We start from the raw sequence: 25,733 nt of genomic DNA on the forward strand, positions 1-25,733 counted from the left end.
AGGGTACAAATCGAGGATGCGATGAAGCAAGGTCTAATTGACCAGGACAGGGAGCAACCCCGGAGAACATTTAACCGCAATAACAACGCAGGCCCGAGTGGCGCTGCAACCGCAAGAGCTTCGGAGGTCAGCATGGTCGCCACCATTCCCCCTCCCCTTCCAAGGCCATGGCAGCCACACCCTTCTCCGGTGCATCCAGAAGTAATACCCAAACCACTAAATACCAGCCCAGAGGCCAAAGAACCTTCACCCCACTGTACATGCCTTTGTCTAAGGCTTTGGGGGTCTTAATCAGAAAGGGGCATCTAAAACCCCTGGAGCCGAGGCCATTACCAAATCCACTTCCACCCTCTCACAACCCAGCCAAGTACTGTGCATATCACAAGTAGCACTGTCATGATACTGACCAATGTTTTAGGCTGCGTCACGAGATCAAGACCTCGTTGACAAAAATGTGATTCTACCTCCAGAGAAACCTAACGTCACAACCAATCCACTCCCTACACACAACCAAGCTCCACCTCCCAAAAGAGTCAATCTTATCCAGACTGGGGTCGTGTCTTACGATCTTAGCATCTATATTACTCCTACCCATCTACCTAAGCCGGAGGTGCTCCTTCCCGACTGCACTGACTTCTTGTGCATATTGGACATCTCTACAACCCAACCTGAGCCAGCGGTGGAGACTGTGGCAGATAGCGCAACAGAGGTTGCAGAGGAGGATGGAATGGTTAAGACAGGGTTTGAGCAGTCTGGAAACTTTGCTGGGGAAACCTACAACCCAAGTGAGTACATCCTGTCAGTGGGCCAATCTGAGCTAAGTGTAGGGCTGCCAGAAAAAGCAGAACTATGTGTGATTCAGGGGGACAGATTTGAACAAGGAATGGACAATCTGACGGCTGTAGAAGAGGGCCTTGCCAACCTCCAGTTCTTCAGTGACCAAGAGTCAAGGGATGCGACAGTCAACTGGTTTGAATATGAGGAGTCGGCAGAAGTTACCGGATGGTTAGATGATTAACCAGACATTGTAGAATTTCAACCAGAACAAGGCCAAGCAGGGGCGAGAGTACCAGTGATGGCCGGAAGGGCCGAAAGTCAGAATGCATTGCCGGAGAGCGCCGGTACAAAGAATTTTGCTCAGGACAGAAGCATCGTTAATGCAGGGAAAGTTGAACAACAAACTGCACTGACGCAGGTAGAACAACAGGGTTCTGAGAGAACCGGGAAAGCCAAAATCCATGAGGGGATCGGAAGTGCTGTGGGCACAAGAACAGAGGATGCTGTGAGCATGCAGGCTGAAAGTGCTGTGAGTACAAACATGCCCGAGACAGACAGGTGCCTTTTGAATGCCAACGGAATGTGGTGGGAAGACGATGACTTATGTCTTGCCCACACAGACGAAGACTGGGGAAGCAATCAACCAGACGGCACCTGGTACCTCGATGAGGTTGATCACATGACAAGAAGCGGTCGGTACTTCAAGCCCCCGCACCTAGACCAACCCGAGGCATCCGGGAAGGATAAAGAAGCCGAGAGACAGAAAGAGAAGCAGATCGAAGAGGAAGCTGTACTGAAACAGCTGAAGAAGATACAAGCAGACATCTCCATCTGGGGACTGCTTATGGCGTTGCGAGTACACAGACAGACTGTCTTATCTTCCATGGACAAGGCCAAACTCTCTATAGATACTACACCAGAACAGCTGGTTGGGCTGGTTTTTCCAGGAGGCGGTTCCCGGCATTAACCTTTTCAGACAAAGAACTACCACCTGAGGGCACAAATCACAACAAACCCCTCTACGTTTCCGTGGAATGTAGAGACAAGTGGGTGCCAGTGGTTCTTATCGACAAGGGATCCGCCATTAATGTATGCCCGTCAAGGACGGCATATGCGATCGGGTTGAAGCCCGCAGACTTCGTGCCAACTACTCAAGTGATCAGAGCCTATGATAACACTAGCAGGGAAGTGATGGGTACTGTCAAAATTCAAACCCAGGTTGGTCCCGGACAACACAACATTGAATTCCATGTCTTGGACGTTCCCGCAACCTTCAATCTACTCTTGGGGCGGCCGTGATTGCACCAAGTAAAGGCAGTCTCTTCCACTTTACATCAGATGTTGAAGTACCCTCACGGGAAGGGGGTAACTATTGTCTTCGGGAATTCGTCAATCCATCCACCACCGGAAGTGTCCACACCAATCTTGGAAATCGAGCACGGCATGGAAGATGTGTTCTTATCAGGGTTTACTCTGGCTGAGGCCCGGGTTGTGTAGAATATCATGGCCGTTAATGAGGGAGTATATGTCAGTGCTCAATCCGTCTACCTCATGAACAAGTTACAACACATCCCCGGGATGGGATTAGGAAGGAGCGGCCAGAAAGGCGTCGCAGCATTGGCCGAAGTGCCACACAACCCTCATACCTTTGGCTTGGGTTATATGCCCACCAAAGAGGATTGGGTGAGGAAGGGAAAGGAAATGGCTGGGAGAGCCAAAGCAAAAAAGGCAGGGAAGCCTTTTGAGTTAATGCATCGACCCATTCAAGGTACCCTAAACGAACGCTTCGTCCGGGAGGGGGAGGACTTCCCATTTTGTGGTTTCCCAGAGCCGTGGCTGAACGCGGAGAGGAAGCGCGTGCCGGGGTTCGAGATCTTCTTCGACCTGCAACTACCCGGGGATGATATTACCGAAGAACAGACAGACCCATCAGCTGAGATTGGGCAGTGTAAGGCAGTGGATTCCGAAGGCGCTGAAATTGAAATGGGGGTAGCGCTGGCAAGTCTACTCTCAGATCCTCCGATCGACCATAAGTGCTTGGGGGATAACTTCTCGGTATGCGTGATCGGGAATGGAACGACTGCGAGCCCGCCAGCAACTATTTTGGATGCATCTATCGCACCCTATCTCACTTGGCAGTATGAAGAGGGATTTTTGTCCAGCAGCACCGGGTCAGGTAGTGAGCCGGAATCTGATTCCACCGAGTCTTATGAGTCGGAATCAAGTTCCAGCTCGACTGAGTCTGAGTCTGGTAATCCTGAGGATGATAACCCGGATGCCACAGTTATGTCCAGGTCGTCTTTTTCTTTCTCGTTTGAGTCTGTTGTAACCGAGAATTCGGACGATTTGGATGTGCTTAATGAGAATCAAGTGACTGTGGTTTCTGAGCACTTTTCTGTGCCCTTAATTTATTGCATAAACTCAGACTTTCAAAATTTTGATGAAAACGACGAGGAAGAAATTCCTCCGGTTTTGCAACGTTTAATTGAGCAGGAGCAGGAGAGACTTTTCAAACCCTTAACGGATGAAATCATTAACGTGAATATTGGTACTGAGGAGGACCCGCGGCTGGTCCAGATCGGGTCGACGTTGTCTTTGGAGGAACGCGAGCGCTTAGTCGCCTTATTAAAAGATTTCAAAGATGTTTTCGCTTGGTCCTACGAAGACATGCCTGGGATCGATCCTGAGATTATACAGCACCGGATCCCCCTTGACCCCGAGGCCCGACCTGTCAAACAGAAACTCAGAAGAATCCGCCCGGACTGGGCTCTCAAGATTAAAAAAGAGGTCACCAAGCAAATCGATGCAGGCTTCCTGCTGGTGTCCGAATACCCGACTTGGTTGGACAACATCGTTCCAGTGCCGAAGAAGGATGGCAGGATCCGGGTGTGCGTGAATTTCAGGGATTTAAACAGAGCTAGTCCGAAGGACGACTTTCGCTTGCCGCATATAGATGAGTTGGTGGATTTCACAGCAGGGCATGCTTTGCTCTCATTCATGGATGGCTTCTCAGGGTACAATCAGATAGTAATGGCACCAGAAGATCAGGAAAAGACTGCATTCACCACCCCGTGGGGGACATACTGCTACAGAGTAATGCCGTTTGGGTTGAAGAATGCCGGAGCTACTTATCAACGGGCCGCGACCACAATATTGCATGACATGATCCACAAAGAGGTTGAGGTGTACGTGGACGACATGATTGTCAAGTCCAAAGAAAGAGAGGGCCACTACACCGCCTTACAGAAGTTCTTCCAAAGGATCAGGGAATTCCGGTTGCGGCTGAATCCTCAGAAATGTACGTTCGGTGTTACAGCAGGAAAAATGCTGGGATTTCTGATTACACAAAGGGGCATCGAGGTCGACCCTTCAAAAATTAAGGCCATCTTAGAAATGCCACCACCAAGGACTGAAAAGGAGGTGCAAGGCTTTCTAGGTAAAGTGCAATTCATAAGACGATTTATCTCGAAATTAACCTTGACTTGTGAACCACTTTTTGGTCTCCTAAAGAAAGGAAAGAAATTCCAATGGGACGGCCGATGCCAAGCTGCTTTTGAACAGATCAAGAAATATTTACAGAACCCGCCCGTGTTGTCGCCACCAGAGCCGGGGAAACCGTTGATATTGTACCTTTCAGTGACTGAGACTACAATGGGCTGCATGCTCGCACAAGAATCAGGGGATAAGGTGGAGAGGGCCATCTACTATCTGAGCAAGAAGATGTTGGATTACGAGACCTGCTACACTCCGCTGGAGAAGGCTTGCTTAGCCTTGGTATGGGCTACCAGGAAGCTGCGGCACTACTTGTTAGCTCACTCCGTAATGTTGGTTTCACGACTGGATCCCATCAAATACCTTTTCGAGAAACTGGCACTTACAGGTAGGCTAGCTCGTTGGTTGTTGTTGCTCTCCGAATTCGACCTGAAATATGTGACACGCAAGTCAGTCAAGGGAAGAGCAGTAGCAGAGTTCTTAGCCGATCAACCAGTCGAAGGAGGTGAAGCAGTTGAGTACTTATTCCCAGATGAAGCCATTTTGCACATCAACGACGAATATTGGACGATGTACTTTGACGGAGCGTCAAATCAATACGGGTATGGGATAGGAGTGTTGCTGATAGCACCCGACAATTCCCGTATCCCTCTAGCCTTCAAACTCTGGTTCAAAGTCTCGAACAACGAAGCAGAATATGAGGCATGCATTGCCAGTTTAGAAGCAGCCCTGGAATTAGGAGCAAGACGGTTGGACGTCATTGGGGATTCAAACCTTGTTGTGTCTCAAGCAAAAGGAGATTGGAAGGTCAAAGAAGAAAAGATGATGATGTACCACCAGACCTTGGACTTGTTAATTCCTCGGTTTGAAAAGCTAAACTTTGCTTATCTTCCAAGAGAGAACAATAAGTTCGCAGATTCTTTAGCAACTCTATCTTCCATGATAGACATCCCGTTTGGAATCCGGATGCGTCCAGTCGTCATTGACCAGAAATTTGCGCCAGCCTACGAGTCGATCGCTGCTATAGATGAGGTTCAAGACGAAAACCCCTGGTATTATGACATTTGGAATTTCTTGGAAAAGGAAGCATACCCGCCAAGGGTAAATGCCAAGGATAAAAGGGTAATCAGAAGAATGGCCGTTCAGTTCATCATCTGTGGAGGTAAGCTGTATAAGAGAGGTCATCTGGGAATGCATAAGCTGTGTGTTGAAGCTGAGGAATCGAAGCGCCTGATGGAGGCCATCCATGGAGGAGAATGCGGTGCACATATGAACGGAGTAATGCTAGCACGAAAGATCCTCAGACAGGGTTACTACTGGTCCACCATGGAGGAGGATTGTATCGGTTTTGTTTGGCGATGCCACAAGTGTCAGATTCATGCAAATTGCATGAATATCTCGCTGTCGAAGCTGTACAACATGACTTCGCCATGGCCATTTTCAGTTTGGGGAATCGATGTGATCGGGGTTGTCACTCCGAAGGGGTTGAATGGGCATGAGTTCATCCTGGTTGCGATAGATTATTTCACGAAGTGGGTCGAAGCCCAATCGTATGCGGTGTTGAAGGCGTCGCACGTTGCAAAGTTTATCAGAAACAACATCATCTGTCGCTATGGGGTCCCAAACGGGGTCATTTCAAATAATGGTTCCCACTTTAAGAAGGAAGTGATTGACTTGTTAAAGAAATACAACGTGGCTTTCCATAAGTCATCTACATACCGGCTGCAAACCAACGGGGCGGTCGAGGCCGCCAACAAGAATATCAAACACATACTGCAGAAGATGGTGGAAACCTACCGGGATTGGCCAGATAAGCTGCCATTTGCTGTGTGGGGCTACAGGACTTCAATTAGAACTTCTACCGGAGCAACTCCGTATTCATTGGTTTATGAGATGGAGGCCGATCTACCTATCGAGATTGAAGTTCTGTCATTACGAGTATTGGCTGAGTGTCAAATAGCTGAAACAGATTGGTAGCAGAGCAGGTTTGAGGAACTCATGCTTTTTGACGAGAGAAGACTAAAAGCACTGTACCATGTTCAAGGTTATCAGCGCAGAATTGCCCGGGCTTTCAACAAGAAAGTTAAGTCCAGGAATCTAAAGGAAGGAGATTTGGTACTCAAGGACAACCGAGCTCCCATCCACGACCCAAGGGGCAAGTTCAGACCTAATTGGACTGGTCCCTATATCATCAAAGCTATTTGGTCCGGTGGAGCTGTGGTTCTGATGGACCTAGATGGCCTGGAATTTTCCCAACCGATCAACATGGACAAGTTGAAGAAATATTACCCCTGAGAGGCTCGCTAGGCCGAAAACCCGAAAGGGCGACCTAGGCAAAAGTTAGAGCACAAAAAATTGGAAAATATAAAAACTGAGCTCGCAAGGTTGAAAACCCGCAAAGGGCGACCTTGGCAAAAGTTAGAGCGTAAAAGGAGAGTGAAAATACTCGAGTGAACCTAAGCCTGAACTACGTAAGGCTTGATTCCCATCTTTGGGATACGTAGGCAACTTCACCCTGAAGTTCAGCCATAAACTTTTCCCCGATCAACTTTGTCCATTTTGACCATCTCAGTCATCTTTATCCATCAACATTTATCGCAATCTCCGGTGCAGTGCTATTCAGACTAGGGGCAACTTTCCGTTGCCACACGGTGTCGCGGTGCTATTCAGACTAGGGGTAACTTTCTAGTTACAGGGATCTGGGGTTGTGCATCTCAATGACAGATCTTAGGCGTGTCCAGTTCTGATCCATATCGAAAATGGTTTTGAAAATTTTTAATAAAAGTTGACTTTGTTCAAATTAATCTCTTTACAACTAAGACCATTTTTGGACCAAAGCGGAAAATTTTCACTACCACAACCTTCAATTTCATTGATTTCAAAACAGAGCTCTCCTGCTCTTGCATACAATCGAAGTTGCTTTTTATTACATTCATAAAGAAAACTTGAAAGTACTAATAAAGCAATAAATCCGGGGCATAGTCAAGTTAAGTATCCCTGCGCCCTCTCCCAGACCTGGTCGAAGCCTCTGATGCCAAGCTAGGCCCAATCTGTGCCTCCTCATTGAGCCAGTCCCAACACTCGTCAGACAAAGTGCAACTGAAAGTGGGAGCAGGGGCCAGGAGCTCTCTAGTCCTCCATGCTGTGACATATCAGGCAAGCTGTGCACCTCAGACCGGGAAAGCAGCCGGGTACTCAATCCCCTCTGGCAGGCAAATCTGATCATGACCGAACTGGCGCAGGAACCAGAACGGAAAGTAAAACACACAGTGGGTCAGACCAATCAACTGGATCCCGATCAGCCGAGACATGCTATAGCTCATTGCTGGGAGATTGAGCCAAGGACAACGCCAAGCAATGCGACCTGCAGACAAATTGTACATCCAGCCAAACCACCACCTTTCATCAGGGGCATCAACTAGGCGTTGTCGAAAGAAATAGCCTCGAGCTGAGTAGGCTGGGCAAGAGTCCACAACCTGCAATTTGTCCATCAACCATACCTGGGGAGGGACGAAAAATGAGAGAATAAAGAATAAAGAGATATACGGTGAGAGAAAAGTGAGAAAAGGGTTTTTGAGAGAAAAACCGAGCCTGAGGGCCGAGTGATGTGAGCAAATACATATGTAAGATTGGGTGGGAAACATTACCTGCAGCAGTAGTGGACTCCCAGCAAATCTAGTCGTCTCTCGGTGATAGATAGCATCCAAGCCCATCAGTGTCTCGACCAAGGTCATGGCGATGCAGCTCTTTCCTTCTTTCAAGCCTTGAGCAACTTCAATCAGACGAATGCTAAATCCGCCAAAGCTCGGGGAAAGCAGAAAGTGAGACAGCAGACACAAGCAAAGGGCGTGTTGTCGGAAACCTTGCCAATAATGGTTGTTGCGGTCACCAGCGTCAGAAAAGCGATGAATCAAACCGAGGATATCTAGTTCCCCATTACAGATCAAAGACCGAGCGTCATGCGCGGTGAGTCCACACATCCGCCCTAAAGCTTGGGCATGGCCAAAGTGGAACTGGGGCAAGATCTCTTCATGACATTCAGATTCCATCAAAACTTGAAAATCTTCAAAAGTTAGACATACCTCTTGCTCGCCAAAGCTAAAGACATGCGTCACCGGGTTCCAAAACCTCGCCGCGGCATGGAGGAAAGGAAGGTGCAGCGGGGTGCGACTCAGTGCGAACAGTGCATTCAAGCCGAAACCCCGGAAGTTCAACTTTTCGGAACCATCTAGAGAAGCGATCCAAGCTGTGAGATTTTCGACGAGAAACGCCTCCATTTTTGTGCAAAACTAAGATGAATTGAATCAAAACACGGAGCTAAGGCTTTTAAAGAGGAAAAGACACTATTCGGGGGACAAGTGTCAAAAATTTGACGGTTGCTGAGCTGAGTGGCCGGCCTACCACCTTTTCTGGCAGGCCGGCCATTTCGTTTTTTCAAAACCTGGCCGGCGACCTCCCCTTTGCAATAAATCTGGCCGGCCGGCTCCCAAAAATAGCCGGCCATGCTCCAATGTGTGTCTTTAGCCCTGTTTTACCCTCCAAGAGAAAGTTTCAAGCATTTCCATGCAACGGGCGTGTTGAAGGCCTCTATTTCCCTCTGTTTCGAATGCCTTCCGTTGCCCAGATCGTCCGAAGTACACTTTGTTTTGTTAAGTTTTGTTTATCGAGTTGTTGTTTTGTTTATCGAGTTGTCGTTTTGCTTATCGAGTTGTTTGTCGAGCTGTCGTATTTCGTGTTTTTTTTGAGTTGTTACTCTTTGTTTAAACAATTTTTGTTTGAGTCTTGTTTATTGAGTTGTCAACACTATTGTGTTTTGCTTATCGAGTTGTAAACTTGCTAGGGTTTTGTTATATCTTAGAAAGTTAAGTTGTTACGTCGGTTCACTACCTGACTGGGCAAAATGCACAATGCACATTTCCATTCAATCTCATTATGGTGCAAAATGATGCGATATGATGCTAAGAGTTTAAAATACAACACTTTTTCAAAAGCTGTTTCATTCCATCATGCCTCGCTTGTTACAACATTTTACAGGCTAAGGCACAAGTTTTACAGAGAATAAAACTGCCCGATAATGTACAATGTGCTACAACTACTAGCAAAAAGATAAATAAAACAGGAAACAGCCGCATCTGTGCTCTCAAGAGCAGGAATAAGAGGCCCTCTTCGCCCTCTTTTGCGAAATAGACTCCCCGCCACCATTGCCATCATCATCATCCGAATCGCAGTCGTTATCCTCGGGATCCCCCTCAGCCTCGCCTCCACTCCCGGAACCAAGACCGGAGTCGTCCTCTCTGTCAGCAGATGTCTCCGACTGACGATCTGCAGCCTCCTCCTCCTCCTCATCCTCACTGGGCTCCTCCTCTATAATGTGTGCTCTGCATCTACGAGACGACCCCCCTCCAGCTCCTCGAAAAGGCCTGGATGGCCCAGCTCCTCGAAAAGGCCCAGATGGCCTAGCTCCTCGAAAAGGCTCGGATGGTCCATCTCCCTGAGAAGGCCCAGGTGGCCCGGCTTGCGGCTGAGCATATACCGGGGGCATCTGAGAATAAAGAGTTCAATTTAAATACATCAGTCCAGATATGTACATCAAATGCAGATACAAGAAAACTACATGAAGTGGGTACATGTAAACGCAGTGTGTAAGTGAGGTGTGTGTCATATGTGGTCTACACAAGTAGCCTATCAATGTAGTAGAAATCAGCATATCATCAAAAGTATGATAAACGCCAGAAAACTAAAGGGTACCTGGAAGCCCATGATGGACAACTGCGCCTCCCTCCGCAGGACCATCCCCTCAAGTGAGGCTACCATCTCGAGCACCTGATCCATGTACTCAACAGGGGGCTGCAGATGCAAAGGCAAGGGTATCAGTAAAGGAATGAACGTCCAAGTATCTGAGTAATGAATCAAAGCCGTAAAACATACCGGTGGTGAGTCGGGGTCTCCGACATATCGATGGTCGGGCATCGGAGGCTCTATCGGGATCGGAATCGAAATCGGAGAGGTAGTCCCATATTGCCACCCTATCAACTCGGTCGGCATGTCCGGCCATCTAGGATGAGGATAAGTCGGAGGAATCGGGGGAACTAATCCACCCCCACCTCTAGATGTACCAGCCCTGCTGGTGGAAGGGGCGTCTGCAGCCCGAGCCCGAGCCTGGCTCGAAGATGGCATGCCAGCAGGCCTCATCGTCGGAGTACGAACTCCCGTCAATGGAGGCATCAGGTATATGTGACGGTAAGTAGCGTAATCCTCCTCCTCAAGATGTAGCAAAGCATCAGTACCCAGCATAGCACTAACAACATCCCGGGAAGAGAGCCTATCAACAATCCGCATATCGACTGGGGGTGCTGAGGGAGGGTCCTGAGAAGTGTACCCCCAGACCTGATGCAAAGCGGTCCCCCAAAAACCAGGCCCTACCAACTGGCCCTTCGAACAGGATCCTGTACCGGGAGGCACCCCACCCTCCGGTAAACTGGAATCGGAGACCTTCACCTAAAGGCGCCCAGGGCTGCTATGTAATCTGTGGATAACAGACGGATAAACCAAGCATAAATCGAAAATGTACAGAAAAAATCAAAGATGAAAACAGAAAGAACTGAGAGTTCTGAAATACCTCCGTCGACCGCAGCGTGTCGAAATACTCCCGCAGATAACGGAGAGACTCCCGAGGTCTTGGCCGGTGCTGGCCTTCAAATACAAGTGAGTACGGGGTCACGAGAGGTCCCTCTACCACCATCTCCAAGGCCAATGTCGGGAAATACACATAGACCCACAACTGTGGAAAACAAAGCAGAATACGAAGTGCCGAGGGCAAAATGCACGATACAGAGTATAAAGTGCGCCGTGTGTGCAATGTGCAAGTAATGAGGAGCAAAAATGTAAATCAAGAGGGCAGAAAGTACCTCCCAGGCTCTCCAATAGCCGCCAAGTAAGTCCCCCCGTCCACAGGAGGTCGCGCTCATGTAGCAATAAAGGGTAGCCAAGCCGGCGCCACCCCAGTCATACCGTCTGACCTGTGACAGGTCCACCAAAGCACTCAACAGATAAAGCCCAACAGTGTTCCCCCTGTCGGCAAACAAAGTGGTCCCGATGAGGAATATCAGAAAGCCGCGGGCATACTGTGCTGCCTCCTCAGGAGTCTCGGGCTCCATCTCCACCCGTCGGAAATGGGAAGAGAACCAGGTGTATCAGACTCTCCCCGAAGATCTATCAACAGGCGGGCGAACCCCCAGCAAATATATCCAAGCAGCCTCCCACTGGCCCATGTCCTCGTCGTAAAGGATAGGCTAACCTCCCACGTCAAGGCCAGTCAGTACAGCAAAGTCAAATGGGGTCATAGTCAAGTCCCCCGTGGCAAAAAAATGGAAAGAGTTGGTGGTGTCCCACCATCTCTCCACCAAGGCGGCCATCAACGTCCTCCTGGCAAGACAACGAGATAGCCCAGTACAGAAGGGCCTAAATCCCGCTAAGTCAACCAAATCCCGAACAGCCTCCGGGAGCTCGGTGTACCAGTCTCTCGCCGCGGTAGAGCCATATCCCTGCACAGTGCGAGAAGTCACCTGCATTCAGAATGAATACATGTTTTAGCATAAAATGAATAAGCTGCGTGTAAATAAAATGAATAGGCTACGTGCAAAGTAAAGTAAGTGAGCCGCGTGTTCAGAATCGGTGTGCGCTGCGTGTTTACCTTCAATTCGGGCTGTGTGTTCAGAAAATCAGTGTTTGGGCTGCGTGTTTAACTCTCAATCAGTGTGTGCTGTGTGTTCACCTTCAATTCGGGCTGTGTGTTCAGAAAATCAGTGTTTGGGCTGCGTGTTCAACTCTCAATTAGTGTGTGCTACGTGTTCACCTTCAATTCGAGCTGTGTGTTCAGAAAATCAGTGTTTGGGCTGCGTGTTCAACTCTCAATCAGTGTGTGTTCTGCGTGTTCACCTTCAATTCGGGCTGTGTGTTCAAAAAATCAGTGTTTGGGTTGCGTGTTCAACTCTCAATCAGTGTGTGGGCTGCGTGTTCAACCCTCAACTGATGTGTGCCATGTGTTCACAATTAATTTATAGGCTGAGTGTTCAGGAATTCAAGTGATTGAACCGTGTGTTCAGAGTGCAAACAGAATGCATGAAAAATTCATAATATGTTACAGAAAAGGTAAAAATGAAGTAAATACCTCTCGTGCCTCATGGGAGAGGTGATACTCTGGCTCCCGCAGAAGGAGATCCCCGGGTGCTCACTCGTCGAAATCGGTGAAGTGATAGAAAACAGCCCGTGGAAGAATATGTGCCGGTGGGTCGTACCTCTCGGGTATAAAGGGTCGAACCCTCGGAGGCAGAGCCATGACACCGGGATCACCTCCGGCGTCCGGAGGACCTCCACCGTGGGGGAAATGACCAGCCATTTTCAGAAAATCTACAAAAGGGGCAAAAATGAGCAAAAATGAGCCAAAATTAGAAAAAGTCAACAAAAGTCAACTCTCGGGAAATGAAAAAGTCAACAAAAGTCAACTCCCAAGAAAATCTTCCAAATATTGAGACAAACTCACCTCAAGTGGCGAAAATGAGAAAAGAAGTCCCGAAATCAAATTTTAATCGGTTCAAAGTGCTTAAAACTGAAAGATTTCGCGAAAACAACTTGCGTGGGGCGTTAGAAAACGCGTATAGAGCACAGATCTGAGGGAGAAAATGGTTTAGGAAGCTAGAGGAGATGATTTCGGAGCTGCACTTGTGAGCACAAAGTGTTTGGATGAGTGTATTTAAAGAAAAGAGGGTGAAAGTACAAAATTTCCCCGAAATTTGGCAAAGCGGCAGGCCGGCCATTTTTCTGGCAGGCCGGCCATTCCCTTTTCAAAAAACTGGCCGGTGGCCTCCCTCTCCCAATAAAGATGGCCGGTGGTGTTCCCCACATGCCCCCCAAGGTCCCTGCAAATTTTGGGGAGGATTGGAGTCCTCGAGACCTGAAAAAGTACAAGAGAAGTGCACTTTCTGTCGCGAAATCGCTCCGCCGGAACCTCAGCTTCAACTTCCCATGCGTGTCTCATCATTACTCATCGAAAGCGAGATATATCCTTTTGAACATGTTGTAACCTCTCCGGGAGGCGAACCGGAGGCCGCGATCAAGTCGTCCTCGCCGAAACGCGCATTTCCTTGCTCGTTGTTTTGGGACAAACATACATCCTAGTTTATGCTTGTTCTACGTTATCATGCACGTGACTTGCATTCTCATGCACATACTTGCATTGTTATGGACGTCTCTTTGATATCACCGAGCCTCCGTGCTTAAACTCGCGTTGTCACGCGCGTTTCTTCCCGCATTGCGATGCATTTTTTTATCGACACCGCGGTTGTCTGCATTCGATATCACATTGAACATATGTTGTTAGATATGTTGTGCTTGTTGAGTTTCTTTATTTTGCAGGCACGATATTGTATGTACGGTTCATTTGAGGCTGGTGCGACCAGACGAATCGCGCAGGTATCGCATCTTCTCCGTATGAAACGCAACGAGAATTGAATAAATTCTCTACATTCCTAACTGCATGAAATATAGTTGTTGCTTTGCATTCTTGCTTAAAACTGTTGCATCTATTTGCGAATACTTGCCTCATTACAGCTTGCTGCATTTGCATGATCATGAGCTACATTCGGCTTTGTGCATATCATTTTGCATTTTGCCCCTGCCTGCGGGCACGCCTGCGGGCACATCTTTGTTTATCTCACCTGTTTGTCTAAGTCTTCGACCTTGTCAAAAATGGGTCGTCTTGGGGCTTTGACATTCACTCCCGTCACTTATGACTTTCGAGTTCTGTCAAAGAAGGGCAACTGTAGACACCCCATTTTTGACCGACCTTAAGACTCAGACGTCACCAATTGAGTGCTTGGTGATGTTGCATATTGTGCTCATTCTGAGGTTGCGGAGTCTCGGCTGCGAGTCTTGCCTCCAGACTTCGGGACTCTTTTGTGCTTTGCCTCGGTTTGCGAACCAGGCTCTGTTTTCTCTGTTTTCTCTTCCCAAAGGGAGGGAGAGGTCTCGTAGATCATCTCTCAGTGGCCGTAGGCTACGTTTCGTGGTCGTAGGCCATTTTGCCCGTTTGGAGTCCGGTTTCCGATTTTTCGGAGCCGTTGGCCGTATGCCTCGGTTCGGGACCCCTTAACCACCTCCGTTTGCTCCGGTTTTTGGCATGCATCTTATTTGCTCCCTTTTGAAGGACACTGTGGCTCGAAAAACCAACTTCGTGGTCGAACACCACTTCTGGTGCCTAACAGTCAGTTTTCGGGGCCTCGGGCTGCGCGTTTAGGCCCCCGAACCTTCATTTTGCATCGGTTTGAGTTCATTTTTGGCAGGGACCTCTGTTTCATTGTTAGGAAGGTCGTAGAAGGGTGGGAGGCCAATAATTGTTCTGACAACTAGTTTTATTCCTCCATCGCCCTCCGTCGCCCGTTTTTCTCACTCGAAAGCCAAATGTTGACCACCCTAAGGCCACTTTTTCCAGCCCTAAACCACATATTTGTGTTGTACACACCTGGGAGGCCACCAATATCATATGGCTGGCTAGTAATTTTGTGTTTGACCCTTTTGAACCCCTCCTAAAAGTGGGCTTTTCTCTCTCCTGGTTTACTTTCTTCACTTTTTGACCACATGGTTGTGTTGTGCACACATGGGAGGCCCTCTTTTTGGCATGGCCGGCCACTAATCATGATTGACCCTTTTGACCCTTGGCCGGCCAGCCATGGGGAAGGCCGACCGGCCACCTAAACCCTAGCAAACCAGCCGGCCTTAATCCTCTCTCCAGGTACATTACAGATATGTATTTTGTTTCCCCCCAGATTGTGTATCCGGGGGGGCTGCACTTTTGGGGGGAAACTTGAATCCATTTCCCCCCCCCCTTTTCCCCACACTTTTGCCTATATATCAGGCTCTCCAACTCCCATTTTAAGGGTTACAAATTTTTCTCTAAACCTCCTATATTGTATCTCTCTCTCCCCACACTCCAACCCTCAAAACCTCCCAAACCCTACACCATTTTACACTACACCACCTAGCACCACAACACCACCATCCATTCCAGCCACTTGGAGCTGTTTTCCAGAGCTAAAGAGCCACCAAACTTGGTCCAAGAGTTGTGACAGACTTGGTCTTCAAGGGTAAGTCTCCTCCTCCCTCTTTCTTGACTTATTTTGCTCAATATATTAGCCATACTTTCTTGCATATTTGGGCTCCGACCCTAACTGAAAATAGCATTTTTTTGAGCTCCTTTTCATTTTTGTTTCAGGTCCTCTCCCCGTTTGAGGCTTCCTTTTAACACTTGCTTCTTTACCTCTCTTGTATGCCCCTTTCTTGCATAGTATTTTAGGCTCATTTGTAAACTGTTTTGAGCTTGGTTATAAACTTCAAAGTGACTTATTTTGAGCCCTTATTAAACATTGTTGAAGGTCTCTTCACTGTTTGAGGCTTCCTTTTGTCACTTGCCTCTTTATCCCTCTTTTGGCCTTATTTTTGCATGTTTTGTTAGCCCCTTGTGCTTGTATTTTTGGGCTCTGGTCAAAACTGTAAATAGCCTTATTTTGACCCCCTCTTCATTTTTGATTAAGGGAACTTTACTGTTTGAAGCTCCCTTTTTACTCTTTGTGTTTAAACCTCTTTTTTAGGCCTTATTTTGCATAGTATTTTAGGCCTGCATGTGCACTGTTTTGGGTTTGGTCACTAACTATAAAACACCATGTTTTCGGCCCCTATTCAACTTTGTTGAAGGGCCCTCCTCTGTTTGAGGCCAGTAACCATCACTTGCTTCTTTGGCCCATTTCTTGCGCAATGTTTTAGGCCTGTTTGTGTTTAGATCCGTGGCTTGTTGTAAACTGTAAAGTGCTTCATTTTGAGCCCCTCTTCAACTTTGTTGAGGGATCTTGGCCATTTAGGGCCAGAAGATGCTACTTGCTTCATTACCTCTCTTACGGGGCCATTTTTGCATGCTAGCTTAGTCCGATTTGTGTTCATTGTTTGGCGTTGCTTAAAACTGTAAATATGCTTGTTTTGGGACTGCCTTAAATCTGTCTTCACACTTCATGTTCAAATAATGCATGTTTTGTATAGCAATAGGCCAATGCATATGCCTAGTTTTGTATTTCGGGTTCATTCCATGCATCGGGTGCCATGTTTCCATGTTTCGGGGATGTTTTGCATCATATTTCAGCACTGAAATTTTCATGTTTGCATACCATGTTTCATGCCTTGCCATGCCTTGTTAGAGTGGCATTTGTGCCTTAGGATTGGTCCTCGGTTTGCGTGCATATGTGCACGCATTTCGAGTGTCTCATTTCCATCTCATGGCCTCTTATGTGAGTGTGGCTGAGGTTCACTCATGTTGGTGTAAGTCCATTATGCATTGTGTATGCCATTTCATTTCATAGCATTGCGTATGCTAGGTTGTATGTTAGCGCATTGTGTGTGCCATGTTATCTCGTGCATCGTGTATGCCATTTCATAGCATTGTGTATGTTAGGTTGTATCTTAGTTGCATTTCATGCATGTCATGCATATTGCATTATGCTTGGGATAGGAGTTAGCCCGAACACAGAAAACGAGGGACGTTTCGTACTTCGAGTGACGGAACGTGTCTCAATTCCCAGTTACCGACACTCCGGATAATCTATGATGGAGTTTAGGTTTTATTGTGTTTATATGTGCATTCATTTCATATTGAGTCGTGCAATTCGACTCCTCGGCCATCATGCATCGATATGCGTGATTGGTGACACAAGGATCGAGGCATGCATACATTTGTGAAAATACATTGCCATGCCCTTTTCCTGCTCTCTCTTGTAGCAAATCAAGAATCAGCAACCTTTTAGAGGCCTTGCATAGCATTCCGGCATCAATCGCAAACAGAGGCTAATTGGGGCATCGTAGTGGATTTCCGTGCCAAGCAACCCGAGCATGCATCATCCATCATTCGGAGCAGCGTCGAGGCAGTCCCTAGCTTGCATGCTAGTTTACAGCTTACCTAGTTTAATTTGTTACTTAATTAGGGTTTTGTAATTATTTGGACTGTAATATTTATTCGAGACTGTATATTATTTATTCGGACCCTCTGCGCGAGGGCACAACTGTAATAAGTGTGCGTGTGTGTGATTTATGTCTTCCAACCCCACGTCTTTCTCCCTTTTATTTACCCGCTTATGATGGTTAGATTAGGGCATGTTTCAATTAGCATACAGTATGATAGCATGTTTGCATTCATTCATCGGTCTTGCATGCACCGGGCTCGGCGCATCATACTAACTGCATTGTATTTTCAATTCCAAGTTGAATACATGTTAGCTGTAGCATTTCACATGCCATGTTTAGAATAGCCGAGCCTGCTATAGTTGCATTTTTGCATGTGTTGCATTATGCATTTCTGTATAGTTAGGATCATGCATGGATTTCTAACATAGTTTTTGTTTTGGCTTGGAGTACTCGGTAAGTTTTTATGCTTTAGCATCCTTGCATGCGTGTGAGTGACTGCATGAATAGCATGCTTACCATGAGGCTATATGCTTATGTGATATAAACTGCCTGAATGCCTGTGGGTGAAGGTTGGGTTATTTGAATTGAAACAATTCATTAATTGTGAGTTTTAAGCCCACTAGATAGTGGCAAAATCATATTTTCTAAAGCCCACCTGAGGGTGGCAAATCCACGTCTTAGCCTACTTGCAGGTAGCACCATCAAACCATTTTCAAACAAACGAACATGAAATGTTTTGTTCCAATTCAGGCGACCCAGTCTATACTTGTATGCTGTGCGCATCATATAGTAATCTAGGCTAATAACCGGAATAAGAACACATAATGTTTTCAAAAATAGATATCATGGTTAGTAGAGGCCGATCTTTGATCGGGCGAACGGGGGTGCTCACAAAGTGACCTTCCCCAATCGTACCCAAGTTCCTGAGCCGACGCAACTTTGGTGATGACGGACACGTGGCCTTAGGCAAACGAGTCAGGGTTTCCTAAATTTCTCCAAAATAAAATATTTAGGTGGCGACTCTGTATCTGGCAAAGCAGTCCATCTTTGGCACTTCTTTCAAAATCTGTTTTCTCAAAACGATTTGTCGGATTTGGACTCTTTGGTTCAGATTTAGAACCGTGACAAATTGAGAGTCCGAACTGTAGTGAGCCCAATATCGAACGGAACGGGGGACCTCGTTCCTCCCGGGGCATTCGGGGGACGTCTACTATGCCATATTTGCACAATTTAATGGACAAAATTTTATAATTCTATTTCTGCTTCTGGCCCCATATAATTAAATATGATTTGAATTCAGTCTGAAGCCGTAAGTAATCTTATGATTACTAGCCGGTTATGATCCAAACCTCTAGTGGCAGGTTTAGGTCAGGATAGAGTGGTATCAGAGCCAAGTGTTAATAACTCATACACATGTCCAAATGAGCAATAAGATGTCTAGAAAAGTCATAAGGTACATTCATTTGATAAGTATATCACTACAAGAAATTGCAGTTTTGGCGACCACTCTTGGCAACGAGGTCATTTTTTCGTAGTAAAAGTCATATTTTTTGCAACACAAGGATCAATTTCGTTGGTAAAGGTTAGCCTTTAGCGGCGTTTTTCCTGCTCGTCGCTAAAAGTACAAAACATTCACTTGGCGCCAAAAACTGGGATGTGCGCCAAAAGCGAATTAGTTTTAGCGAGGATTATGTGTCGTTGTTAGGCTCCTTGTATTGCCGACAATGACTCTACGTTGGCAAAGAGCTTTTCTTTTAGCAACAAAATAAATTTGTGTCGCTGAAAGTCAGTCACTTATGAAGGTTATGCAACGACATTGTTTTGAGGTGTTCTTAAAAAAAAACAAAGAAAAAAAAGCCACTCCAAATCTTTATAAGTTAAATAAATAAAGATACATATCAGTGTAAACCCTCCACCTCCCAACTATGTCTCTCTCTCTCTCTCCCCCTCCTTTCTCACAGTAGCAATACGGTTTCCTATAAGTCTCTCTCTCTCAATTGCACACGCAAACCCTCCTCCATTGTTGTTGCTACATTCCACCGTTGTATTCTTTCAATTCTGTCGATTGCCTTATTCCAATGTAAGTTTATTGTCTCTGTTTTCTATCGCTATCTCATTCTGCCTCTATTTCTTATCTTTTTTCTTTCCTTTTTTTTTTATACGCATTTTCAAAACCTTGCCTATTTTAAACCCAAGTCATTACCCCTCAAAGACTGCAGATCTATTTATGTTAATTAATTTTTGAGTAATTTGACTTTTTGATATGAATACATTGTTTGTATAAAGTTATGTGTTTTGATGGGGTTGATAATTGATCATGTTGTTTGAAGAGATATGATGAACTTTAACCTTATTGTCATGAACTAGAACAAAAAAAAAATTTGGGACAGAAAGAACAGTCTGACATCTCTCAAAATTTCCACTTCTACATTGACCTTTATGTCATATATTTTTTCCATTTAATACATAACCTTAGCTATTAAGAAATTTAGTTTATGAAATTTATAAATATAAAAGAATAAATTTTAATTAAGAAAATTTTGTTAAAAAAAAAAAGGAAATTTATGGTACACACCTATGTATTATACACCCTAAATATAAATTATGTAGGGTTTACGTATAAAGTTTTGCAGTGATCAAATTCATGGTGAACATGATTATGAGACTTTGCGGTATTTTTGGTTATGATTGAAAATAATACATGTTGGTTATGAGATTTTGTGGTATTTTATAAAGAATCAAAATAACCTTAATTATGAGATTTGTTTTACATTTAACAAACATCAATATATGTATATATATATATATATATACATATGACAAGGGACAACTTACATTTTTTTTTTTTTTTGAGAAGCTAAAAAAGTTGGTTATTAGAGAGTTGCAGAATATATTTTAACTTATATATGTTAATTGTGACATAACCAAAAGTGTCATTATCAAATCACTTTCTGGCATAGCTTAATGGATCATAACCAAATATCCTTGAGGCACTACCAAAGGCCTCTTTGGTCATAGCCAAATTACAATCACAATAGATCGTAATCAAATCATAACCAGCACCACAATATGTCATAAACTTTAATCATAACCAGCACCACAATATGTCATAAACTTTAATCATAACCAAACACCATACATTATCAAAGACCTTTTCATGTCATAAACTTTAATCATAACCAAACACCATACATTATCAAAGACCTTTTCGATCATAACTGATCATAATCAAAATAGCAATCACAATAGGTTATAACAAAGTTAACCAACATCACAATGAGTCATAATCAAAGGTCACAACGGACATAATTGGGGCATATGGCACACACCGTTTTAAAGGTGTATGTTATAAAATTTCCCTTTTTTAATTATGAATTTTCAACTTACTAGAAAATGCACAAAATTATGTCTGTAATATTGAATCCTAGTTTGTTTCTCATTCTTAAATTGGAATGTGATAATTTATATCGATTGATAAGAAAATTTTGCTCACGTAGTCTTGCCTTCTGGAAATATAATTCTAGTTTTGCATTATAAATTCAATATGTAAGTAAATTCAAAAATAACTCTGGCTAAGGGTTTTAGTTAAAGTCTGAAATGCTACGCACTTTTGGCTTTCAACCTAAATTAAAAGAAAAGAAAATGGTAAATATGGCTCTTTTTGTATATTCAAGAAATTAGTTTCTTATCCCATGATTTTTCTTAGAAACCAAATGAGTTTTTATTTGAGCACAAGTTTAGACGTGTTAAACCTGAACTATTAAACATATTCACACTATATTAAAATACAAACAATTTATTTATATTTTTTTTTTTTTAAGGAAAAACTGCCACATAAAATATTCCAGTGACAAAAAAACTACAATAATTAGAATTTTTATTATCAAAATAAAAAACTCCCATTGTAATTCCTATTCTGCCACTGTTGGTAATAACAATAAATTACTTTTATGGAAATTGTAAAGAATTGATTCATATGTATATCAATTTTTTCAATTAGTCACATGTTGGATTTTAGGAGAAACAAATTTAAGGAAATATACATGTATGCGATTTGTCTAAAAAATTGTAAAATTTATTATCCCACATGAAAAATTACATATGAGGTGAGTTTGAATAAAATACAGTTAGGTACATCACTTTTTTGTGTTAGTGATTAGTGTGGAGCAATGTTCCATGAACATTTAACAATTGAGAGCTACCATACAACACTATTTTTTCACATGAATTGCTTATTTGTTAATAACTATTTCACACTTCATTTCATTTAATTATATGCCATATATATATAGTTGCAACGATGTCGAAAGATGACAAATTATTTCTAGAAGATGATGAAATATGAGAAGGAAAGGGCAAAAAAAAAAAAAAAAAAAAAAACAATTGGAAAAAACAAAATCATATTTGATGCCCCAGGGTTAAAGACCATCAAGCATTCAATATTTGGTTCAATTCAAAAGGACAATGGTTAAAATAGTAGAGTGGGAAAGAGAAAAGTGGGTAAAGGTGACAATGATGAGACTATCAACTGCTTGAGGATGAAGAATGACTAAGTACTTCAAGTGACGATGGTGAGTCTTTTGATTCTCAAACTATTGAGGCAATACATGTGTGTATAATATTTTATTGTATTCTTTAATAAAATGTCATTTCTCTATTTTTTTTTTACTTGTTATATTGCTTGTGTTATTTTCTTTTATTTAAATTTTTTTTTACACTAATAATTCATTTTTATGTTATGACATGATATTCATATGGGTTCCGATAAGAAAACAATTGGTCTGTATCTTGCCTAGTAGCTTCATGAACACCATGGGAAGAGAGAAATACCACCGATGAAGATATACACTTACTCTACCATGACAGCCTTTAGCAACACAAGTTAATCATCCAGAGAACACACCCGAGGTGTCAGCCCAACCTACCCATCTTCACACCTTATATGCTAGGTTCGATCACGTCCCTATCTTAGCATCTCAACCTAAGCAACTTTCAAGCCCAGTTACTATCACTAACAGTGGATATGAGAAATATATGACCCTTTACATATACTTAGAATTTATTTACTAAATATTTATTTAGTGCATTTGTGTTTTATGTCAACTAACTTGAATAAAACTGTGGTCGTAATAGCATCAATTCCAGTTTTGAACAAAAAGCATGTATGAGGCTCAACCCGAGGAAAGAATGTGGAGTGGATTAGAAAAGAATGTGGTAATTGAATACCCGTTACACTTAACAGTCTGACCAAAGCAATAAAAAGGGATTAATCCACGTCACTATCAGTTGTTCTTCGTCGATTAATTCGAGTTCATGCCCTAATTGGAAAAGATGGATGAATAGCTATTGCTTTTAGGGTCAGAGACAATGTTACAAGAGTTGGGTTAATTTGATTAATACGTATTATATATTCAACATGTTATTCATCTTAATCGTAATGATATATTTTTATATTGAATTTTATTGTTGACCAGGCTTGAAGCATAGTACAATGCAAAGGTGTTATGCAGATGTTGGCTGCAAAAAAGAGGATAGATCTAGCTTCCAAGGTTAGTTCCAAGCAACAATATTGAGGAGGACGGGTGTAGAGGGAGGATGAAACTTCTCTTGATTGAAATAGAGGTAAATTTAACATCTAATTAAACTGATTTATTTTATTTAACATGAATACCAACTTAAAATTATATAAACTTAGTAGATGCAATACACTTCTATATCAATGTAAAACATAACACCTTGGGTTTGAAAATGGGTGTTATCATGAAATAGCCATCGAAATAATAAGGAATCAATAGGAACACCTTAGTAAGGAAAATGTCTCTTGTAGCAACTCACGGAGTAATCACAATGCTCTTGGTTTTGAAATTAATCTCAAACATGCATTTTTTGAATACTTTGTCTTGAAAATAAGCGTTTGGAGGGGAAAAATCATGAAAAAACCACGAAAATAGCTGATAGTCAGTTTGAATGCGTTAGTAAGAATAAAAGTAACTTGTAGAAACTCATAGAACAACCACGAGACTCCTCATTTTAAAGTTAAGCTCAAACTTGCATTTGTTGAACACTTGAGCTTGAAAATTAGCACTTAGAGGGAAAATTGTGAAATAGCCTTAGAAATAATTGGAAATAAGTATGAATACCTTAATAAACATAAAAGTAACTTGTTGAAACTCACGGAACGATCATGGGCTAGAGATATTAGTCATAAAGAAATTAACCGATCACCAATCCTTAAATTATATTAGTCATAAAGAAATTAATTGAGGATCCAAAGAGGCAACAAATAATATATCAATCCAAATCCTTGAAAATGACTTGATAACATTTGTAAGAATAGTTGTTGTTGTGTTTAGGGTTCATGTAAATTATGGATTTTGCTATTTTTGTGTTTTTCCAACTAGGACTATAAAAATATACTTATATAGTTAATGGACCCTACTTTTACATATATATACATTAACAAAAATTTAATTATACCATTGCAGCATACATTCACTCTCTAAATTAACAAACACTTAATACACATAAATGGGTCTCACTTTTCACTCTTTTTGTCATATAACACACATTTTAACGCATTTTTTTAATTACACCATTAGAGATACTCTAAGATAGTCCGTTACAACGAACACTGTAGTTTGTAGCTAACTAAGTGCTAGAGCTGTCAAAGATATTAGGAAAAATTACAATAATAATAAAAAAAAATTTGAGTTTTATAACAAAATAAATCTTAAATTTTTAATTTTATCAATTTAAATTCTGAACTTTTTATTTGATCATTGTGTTTAATAACTAAAATACTTTTTTTTTGGGTCAATTTTACTAAACGAAAAGAAAAAAATAATTTAAATTGAAAATAAATAAAAAATTAGGATTTAAATTAATAAATTAAAACTTCAAATGTTTATTTTATTTGGAAAATTGCACATCAGTACAAGTTTTCAAAAAAAAAAAAAATGTAAATAGGTAAAAAAGTTTATCAATTTAAATAATTAAAGTTATAATTTTTTTTTATGAATTTGTAAATATTTTTGTAAAAGTACCATATATTTACAATTATTATATTTTATTATAAGGCTAAAATTATGATTTTTTTTTTTTATCCCCGCAATTATTACACAATCATTGCTAGTATACACATTAGGCGCATGACTCTGATGATGATGCAACTGCTGATGAGTCCTGCTCTTAAGACTGAACTCCTTATCAATGTTCAAAGTCGCAAAATGAGTGATCAAATCAATACAATGGGGCTCCTTGGAATGCTCTAATTCAGTTTTTGAACTGGACATAAGCCCCTACTTTATATATCAACAATGATTCATCCCACTAAAAACATTACCACTAATAGCATTAATGCATTAAAAAAGTAAAAAAAAATACAACTCCAAGACCAAAACATCACATCATTAATGGCGGGACTCACTACCACCTAATTAGTGGGAGCACTAATTATCCCAAGCATTTTTCTTTATATATTGATGCATTTATATATTGATGCAGGGAGGTTAAATAAGGTTAAAGTACTCACAGGTTGTTTTGAGAAGTGTGTGTTTTATTTAATTTTAATTTTTTTTTAGATAAATTCAAAAATTTTATATCTATTTATCTTCTTCTTTTTCTCTGCATCTTACTTCTTCTCTTTATCTCTCTTTATCTAATATCCGGCAAAGATCACGACCATGCTTTTCTTTTTTTCTTTTTTTTCTTTTTTCTTTTTGATTTACAGGCACGGGCGACTGGCGATCACCATTGATTGGGGTTCACTGACAATCACTGAGCACTAACTCCTTTCTTCGCAAAGAGATGAGTTTCCAACGGAAAAGATGATGAGTAAATCTATTCAAATCTGATGTAGATCTACTCAAATCTACATATATGTATATCAGATCCTGCTAGATTTAAATAAAAAATAGTTATCAGAGCATAGGTTTCTCTCTATATCTATCTTTTTTCTTCGGTCTCTCAGTTTTTTTACTCCTTTTTTTATTTTATTTTATTTTTTGTTTTACACACTTTTATTTTCCTGTTTTAATAAAGAAAATTTTTAAATTCTGAACAAGTTGTTTTTGAATTTTAGTTAAAGGCAGTTAAAACTGTAAAATTTTACAGTTTCAATTTTTTTGGTGCTAAAATTTTGCAGTTTCATAGCATGTTTTTCAATTTGATTAATATGTATAAATGCTTAATAAAATCTTATTTTAAAACTGTGACATTTTACATTTTCAAAGGTTACTTTTCAGTTTGATCAATCAGAGATTATTTGTTTAAAACCTACGAAAATTTAAAATAACATATGTTTTTTTTTTTTTTTTTTTTCATTATTGCTATTTGTTGTCATTACGTTTTTTTGTTCTCTCAACTTATCAACATTTAGCACATTTTGTTATTTTTTTCGCTCTAATTTCTCAATTTATTCATTTTTTTTTCGGGCAATATTTTGAACATTTTGGTGAGTCTCC

General features: G+C 42.3%; 1 long non-coding RNA gene across 2 annotated transcripts; it reads left to right on the forward strand.

Moving 5' to 3' along the window:
* Window positions 1-19,222: 19,222 nt before the first annotated feature.
* On the forward strand, window positions 19,223-25,322 carry LOC114272944 (uncharacterized). Of its 2 annotated transcripts, none has more exons than XR_014328419.1 (3): window positions 19,223-19,351; window positions 22,746-22,893; window positions 25,001-25,322. It is a non-coding gene; the product is annotated as an uncharacterized LOC114272944 (long non-coding RNA). The 2 variants fall into 2 exon arrangements; XR_003632883.2 differs by lacking the exon at window positions 19,223-19,351 and adding an exon at window positions 21,105-21,842.
* The last annotated feature ends 411 nt before the right edge of the window (window positions 25,323-25,733 follow it).

Source organism: Camellia sinensis, chromosome 1, assembly GCF_055761805.1.
Source record: "Camellia sinensis isolate YWXY chromosome 1, ASM5576180v1, whole genome shotgun sequence".
Classification (NCBI taxonomy): Eukaryota; Viridiplantae; Streptophyta; class Magnoliopsida; order Ericales; family Theaceae; genus Camellia; species Camellia sinensis.